The sequence below is a fragment of the Lactuca virosa genome, chromosome 7, assembly GCF_052849685.1.
Source record: "Lactuca virosa cultivar CGN04683 chromosome 7, Lactuca_virosa_CGN04683_v6, whole genome shotgun sequence".
Classification (NCBI taxonomy): Eukaryota; Viridiplantae; Streptophyta; class Magnoliopsida; order Asterales; family Asteraceae; genus Lactuca; species Lactuca virosa.
Window position 1 is genome coordinate 170,674,927 of NC_136432.1, and position 7,464 is coordinate 170,682,390.

The 7,464-nt window shown below is 37.5% G+C and overlaps 1 non-coding gene across 1 annotated transcript; it reads left to right on the top strand.

The window, feature by feature from the left end:
- The first annotated feature begins 6,655 nt into the window (after positions 1-6,655).
- On the top strand, positions 6,656-6,761 carry LOC145128132 (small nucleolar RNA R71). The gene has a single exon (XR_013716733.1). It is a non-coding gene; the product is annotated as a small nucleolar RNA R71 (small nucleolar RNA).
- The last annotated feature ends 703 nt before the right edge of the window (positions 6,762-7,464 follow it).

Consider the following 7,464-nt stretch of genomic DNA (forward strand, 5'->3'; position numbering starts at 1 on the left):
CCCAATAATTTATTTTAATTAAACCTCATTAATTAATTTAAATTCTAATTTTTTTTTTTATATATATTTTGTTTTCTCGTCTTTCCAACGCGGCTATTTTTTTGAATTCTTTGACTTTTTGATCTCGTTTTTCTTCGTGTAATTTCTTTCATTTCTTTTTGCGGATTTTTGCATATTTTCTTCTCCTTTTTCTTCAAAAATGATTTTTAGCTGTAAAATGGAATTTCAAACTTTATAAGTACCTTTTATCTTAAATCATACCAAAATATAGCTAAAAATACATAAATATCGCTCGAAATATATGTATAATTATTGCGATATCAAAATACCCCACACTTGAACTTTGCTTGTCCTCAAGCAAAACTGACTTTAGCATGTCATCATATCAAAACTTTCATCACCAACATTGTTTAAGACAATCCAACTTGAACCCAGCCATTACATCGAAACCTCAATGCATACATTTGTGTCTAATGATTCTTAAAACTTCCCCAATCCTAAATACTCACAATCTTCATAAACACTTGCCCACTTCTTTTGAACAACATTCATTTTATGCATCCCTCCGAATATATCCTCAGAAATCTTTCTTAACCTCAAAGTATTTTTACTAAGTCCCCAAGCATACATATGGAAAAATAACCTAGAAATAAAAATTACAATAACTAATAACTTGGCAAATTGCCTTTATTCTAGAGTCTTCATTTTTTTGGAATTTTTCTTCATGATATTTCTTGATCTTCATAGCTTTGTAGACTTTTTTTTTTTTTTTTTTTTTTTTTTTTTTCAATCTAAAAATCCTAAAAATAAAAACATATGCTTAAGCAAGGGAACTTAACTTCAACTCTTATTGGTTAGAGATATTAGTCTAGAGTGCAATGACTACATAAGCTCTCCTGGATATATTTCTGGTACACGATGCTAAACATATTATGGCCCTCAAACTAAGCAAGGTTGTGTTTTTGTTCCATGATTTCACTAGGATAGGGAAGCCACAAATGTACTATAACATACTATTGGTTCAATTAAACATTTGAGTTCGCATTGAATCATCCCACACAACGTTAACAACTTAAGTTTCAACACAATAAAACTTTTTTAATTTTTATCAAAAATGCTTGGTTTCCTTATTCGACCCCCTACCCCACACTTAAATCATACAATGTCCCCATTGTATGTAAAATTAAAGCACATAAAAGTAAAAAGGGAGAAAAAGGAACAGACTCCCCTGGGGTATTGTAGTGGCGAGGTCGAAATCCTGATTTGCGTAGGACAGGTGTTGAGTGCACTTTTCTGTTTGTGATGTTGAAGTGCATGTAAATCTTTTCTTTTTGAACCAGTTGGAGATTTAGGTAAGTGTGGCATCTGAATCTTTTTCCGCACAATTTCTCTGAACATGTGTATTTACGTGTTGCGTATAAGATTTGGACGCGTCGCGTAATGCAATTGTTGGGATTCTCTTCGCAATTCTTGAATTTAACGCTTTTTATACTGGCCAAGGACACATTGCGTTATTAGATCAATTACTCCTTTTCGCTGAGTGAATTGATTTGACTTGTGTCGGCCGAACACTTGCTTCATCCTTCGAATAATGCTCTCCCGTTGGTCAGTGTTAGCTTCAGTTCTCCATCCTGCTCTTTGTGGGGAATCACCCCACACTTATGTGATGCCATTGCTCCAATTGTAATTTGCACTTCAGAAATTTACTTTACACCATTCTCACCATCACCTGTTTCTAAGCGGAAAAGTAACTTTCACAGAAAAATAAAACCATTAAAAAGCACTTTTATTGAAAACACAAACTAAAAAGGAAATTCACACCAAACATACAGAAAATAAACACACCAAATTTAAAAATCAACAAACATCGGGTTGCCTCCCGCAAGCGCTTCTTTTTAACTGAGTCATGAGCCAGACTCTACCCCTCACTTAATTGTTTTCAGTGAGTTGGAGGGGTATATCCTCTTTCTCTTCTTCTTCTAACATTCCTTCCTGGTAATGCTTCACTCGATGTCCATTTACCTTAAAGCTTTCTCCATTTTTTCCAATTAGTTCGATTGCACCATGTGAAAAGACTTCTTTTATTGTGAATGGACCGTACCAACGCGTCTTCAGTTTACCTGGAAAAAGTTTCAACCTGGAATTGAATAGCAATACTTTTTCTCCAGGGGTAAACTTTTTGTCTCTGCTTAATCTTTTATCATGCCATTTCTTTGATTTCTCTTTGTAGATTTGAGAGTTTCCATAAGCTTCATCCCTTAATTCTTCCAGAGCATTCATCTGCATAAGACGATTAGTTTTAATTTCCACAGGATCAAAGTTGCATGATTTCAATGCCCAAAATGCTTTATGTTCGATTTCGACTGGCAAATGACATGCTTTTCCAAAGACCATCCTATATGGTGTACTACCAATAGGTGTTTTGTATGCAGTTCGAAATGCCCACAGCGCATCATTAAGTTTATCTGCCCATTCCTTCTTGTTACTTCCCACTGATCGTTCCAGAATTCTTTTTAAAGCTCGATTTGTGACTTCAGTTTGCCCACTGGTTTGTGGATGATAGGCCGTTGCGATTCTATGGTGAACACCATATTTTTGCAAAACCTTTTCCAGTTGTGTATTGCAGAAGTGTGTACCCCTGTCACTGATCAGAGCTTTAGGGAAACCAAAACATGAAAACAAATTCTTTAAAAACTTGACTACTACACGAGCATCGTTAGTGGGTAAAGCTTTCGCTTCAGCCCACTTTGATACGTAGTCAACAGCTACCAAAATATATTTGTTTCCTCGTGAGGAAGGAAATGGTCCCATAAAATCGATTCCCCAAACGTCAAAAATTTCACATACTTGGATGCTGTTTTGGGGCATCTCATTTCGGGAAGAGATGTTACCGGCCCTTTGACATGCATCACATTCTTTCACGAAGATGTGAACATCTTTGAAAATCGTAGGCCAGTAAAATCCAGCATCAAAGATTTTTCTTGCTGTGTAATTAGCACCATGATGCCCCCCAGTTGGTCCAGCGTGACATCCTTTCATGATCTCACGACTTTCTTTTCCGAATACGCATCTCCTTACTACATTATCCGCGCAACTTCGGAATAAATAAGGGTCATCCCAATAATAGTGCTTGAGGTCCGAAAAAAATTTCTTCTTTTGTTGATGTGTCATTCCTTTAAAAAGAAATCCTGCAGCTAAGTAGTTTACAATGTCTGCATACCAAGGTACCTCTTCACCTATCATCATCAAGGATTCATCTGGAAATTTGTCATTTATTTCAGATTCCTTGAGTTCTTCGATGTTGGGATTCTCTAATCTGGACAAATGATCAGCAGCCACATTTTCCATGCCTTTCTTGTCTTTAATCTCGATGTCAAATTCTTGGAGTAACATGATCCAACGAATTAATCGTTTCTTAGAGTCTTCTTTCCTGAATAAATACTTCAAGGCAGCATGATCAGTAAAGACAGTAGTTTTTGACAAGATCAAGTAAGAGCGAAATTTCTCAAAAGCATAAACCACAGCAAGCAATTCTTTTTCAGTTGTGGTGTAATTTGCTTGAGCGGGGTTTAACGTCTTGCTGGCATAGTAGATTGGCTGAAAATGTTTCTCAATTCTTTGTCCCATAACTGCTCCCACTGCAAAATCACTAGCATCACACATTAATTCAAATGGCAAATTCCAATTTGGAGCGACCATTATCGGGGCTGTTGTTAATTTTTCTTTTAAATTGTTGAAAGCATTTAAACAATCTGAAGAAAAATTAAACTTTGCTTCCTTTAACAGAAGTTGAGTCAAAGGGCGCGTGATTTTTGAAAAATCTTTTATGAACCTTCTGTAAAATCCTGCATGACCTAGAAAACTTCTGACCCCTTTGACGTTGGTTGGAGGTGGCAATTTTGATATTGTCTCTATTTTCGCTTTGTCCACCTCAATCCCATTCTTGGAGATTTTATGGCCAAGTACAATGCCTTCTTGCACCATGAAATGACATTTCTCCCAGTTCAAAACCAGATTTGATTCTTCGCATCTAGCAAGCATTTTGTCTAGATTAGCTAAACATGCATCAAAGGAATCTCCAAACACTGAAAAATCATCCATAAACACTTCCATAAATTTTTCCACCATGTCGTGGAAAATGGCTGTCATGCATCTTTGGAAGGTTGCAGGAGCATTGCAAAGTCCGAATGGCATTCGTCTGTATGCAAAAGTTCTGTATGGGCAAGTGAATGTTGTCTTTTCTTGATCTTCAGGAACGATAGGAATTTGAAAGTATCCTGAGAAACCATCTAGGAAACAATAGTAAGCATTTCCAGAAAGACGTTCTAGCATCTGATCGATAAAAGGAAGGGGGAAATGGTCTTTGCGGGATGCATCATTTAACTTTCGATAATCGATGCACACTCGCCACCCTGTAACTGTTCTTGTTGGTATCAGCTCATTCTTTTCATTGATTATGATGGTCATTCCTCCCTTCTTTGGGACAATGTGAATGGGGCTTACCCATGGACTGTCTGAAATAGGGTAGATCATTCCCGAATCTAAGAGTTTTACGATCTCTTTTCTCACAACTTCTTGCATTTTCGGGTTCAATCGCCTTTGTGGTTGGACTGCTGGTTTTGATCCTTCTTCCATCAAAATTTTGTGAGAACAATAGGATGGATTTATTCCTTTGATATCAGAAATATTCCATGCTATAGCTTGCTTTCTCTTTTTCAAAACTTCAATCAACCTCTCTTTTTCATGCGGTGAGAGATTTGCAGCGATGATTACAGGGAATTTCTCATTATTTCCTAGGTATGCGTACTCCAAATGATCAGGTAAAACTTTCAACTCAGTTTTGACATCGGAGTCAGAAGGTGTTTCTTTTTTGTGTGCTTCCTCTTTTTCTGATTTATTATCCGTGTAGTCTTCTTTTTGATTAATCTCTTTCAGCAGTTTTTCCAGTTCTTCCAGATCTTTTTCAGCATCAAACGTATCTTCTCCAAGTTGCATCATGCTTTCAATGTCTTTATCTTTTACTTCCAATATCTCATTTTCCAATAAGTTATCAAAAATATCAGCAAAGAAAACTTCATCATCACTCACCTTGGAGTGCTTCATTGCTCTATCAAGACCGAAGGTGATAGCATCAGTTCCGACTCTTAGTGTCAACTTTGATCCATGAATGTCAACTAATGCTCTTGCAGTGCTTAAGAATGGTCTTCCCAAAATAATAGGAACTTCATTGTCTTCTTCCATATCAAGCACTACAAAATCTGCAGGAAATACAAACTTGTCAACTTTCACCAGTAAGTCCTCCACTATCCCTTTTGGATATGTCACTGATTTGTTTGCCAGATGGATTGCCATTCGAATTGGTTTTGGTTCAGGTAAATCAAGTTTCTTGTAAAACGAATATGGCATAAGATTTATACTTGCTCCTGAATCAGCCAGAGCATGGCTGAGACCCAAATTACCAAATTGGCACGGTAAAGTCAGACTTCCTGGATCTCTCATTTTCTGAGGAAGTTTGTTCAACATGGCTGCTGAACATTGTTCGTTTAATACTACACTTGAAGCTTCCTCCATTTTCTTTCGGTTAACAAGCAAATCTTTCAGAAATTTTGCATATTTGGGCATTTGAGCCATAGCTTCAATGAATGGAATGTTGATATGCAAGGATTTGATATGATCGATGAATTTGCGATAGTCCTCCTCCTCTTTTTCCTTCCTCAAGCGTTGAGGGAAAGGAATTGGTGGCCTATATGGTTTGACAACTGGAGTGGATGTAGTTGTCTCAACCGGAACTGGTTCTTTTTCCTTCTCTTGTGATTGTGAAATAGTAGAAGGTTCGTTAGTATGAACTGGAACTAACGGCTCAAGAATTTTTCCAGTTCGAGTTGTTATTGCTTTGACATGAGCAGTCGGATTTGTCTCAGTGTTACTTGGTAATGTTCCAGGAAATCGCTCTTGTAGTACTCTCGAAATTTGCCCGATTTGGTTTTCGATGTTCAACATCGAAGCTTGCTGATTTCTTAGAGCAGTTTCAGTTGTTGATCCGATTCTTTTCACCAACTCTTCTGTATCTCGATGTCTTTTATCAGATGCTTCTGCAAATCTGGCCATCATTTCTTCGAAAGTTGGCTTCTTTTCTTGCACAATTTGCTCCAATGGTGGGTTTTTTTGGTAGAAACCTTGACCGCTTTGTCTCCATTTCCCTTGCATCTCCATTTCCTTCTTGTATTCATCGAATCGTTTCCAGTTGTTCCGAGGCTTCCTTTCATCGTATCTATCTCCAGATGAGTAGCATACATCAACCTTTTGATTCCCATCTTGATCTAATGGACAATCTTTTTCAAGATGTGGTCCACTACAGTTGTCACAGCCGACTTGGATAGCATGAATTGTCTGATTGACCTTTTTCATGTCTCTTCCTAATGCATCCAATTTTGCGTTTAATGCTGCCAAGCCATCTGAGCTCTCTCCTGTTGATCTTTTTCGGAAAGATGAATCTCGTGAAGAATGCCACTGATGTGAGTGTTGGGCGAGTTCCTCGATTATTGCTTTCCCGTCAGCTGGATTTTTCTTAGGAATGGGTCCTTGAGAGTCAACTAACTGACGGGTACAAACATCGATCCCGTTATAGAAAGTCTGCACGACCTGATGTGGATTTAGATCATGTTGTGGACAATTTTGCAGCATTTCTTTATAACGGTCCCAAGCATCATACAATGTCTCATCTTCAAGCTGCTGAAAATTTTGAATTTTCATTTTCATCTTCGCAATTTTGCATGGTGGGCTAAATTGTTTTGTAAATTTTGATCTTAAACCTTCCCATGTGGTAATCGTAGGTTCAGATTTTATCCAACGTTTTGCAGCTCCTTGTAGTGTTATTGGAAACACTCTAAGCATGACTGCATCCTTGCTTACTCCAACAATGTTGAAGTAGTCAGCTATTTCGAGTACAGCTTCGACATGTTGGTTCGCATCTTCATCTTCTCTTCCGGCAAAAGGAGTTTCTCGTAGAAGGTGAAGAAATTGTCCTTTTAATTCGAAATTTGTTTGGGCTGGTATCGCTGGACGAATGACTCCATGATCATCTCCGTCTCTAGTACGGCTTGTATATTCCTCTAATGAAAGGAGGGCTAGATCGGTCATTGTTTGGTTTTCTCGGATTAGTTGATGAAACGTGCGTTCGGGCTCTTCTAACGGTGGAACGAAAGTGGAATTTGAACTTCGGGTCATATATTAGGGAAATTCTATCTTAAATTGATTATATTGCATAAATTATTTATTTAATTTTTGTGTAATACTTTGACTATCAAATAGAGAAAAGACAGAGAGAGGCAGCTGGGAGGCAGGATCATTTCGGTGTATATTATAAATATAACTTTTCTGAAATCCAACAACCTAAACCAACGTACCAATTCCAAACTCTGTTCTGGTAAGTAGAATTACTCGTATTACACGCGAATTAAATAA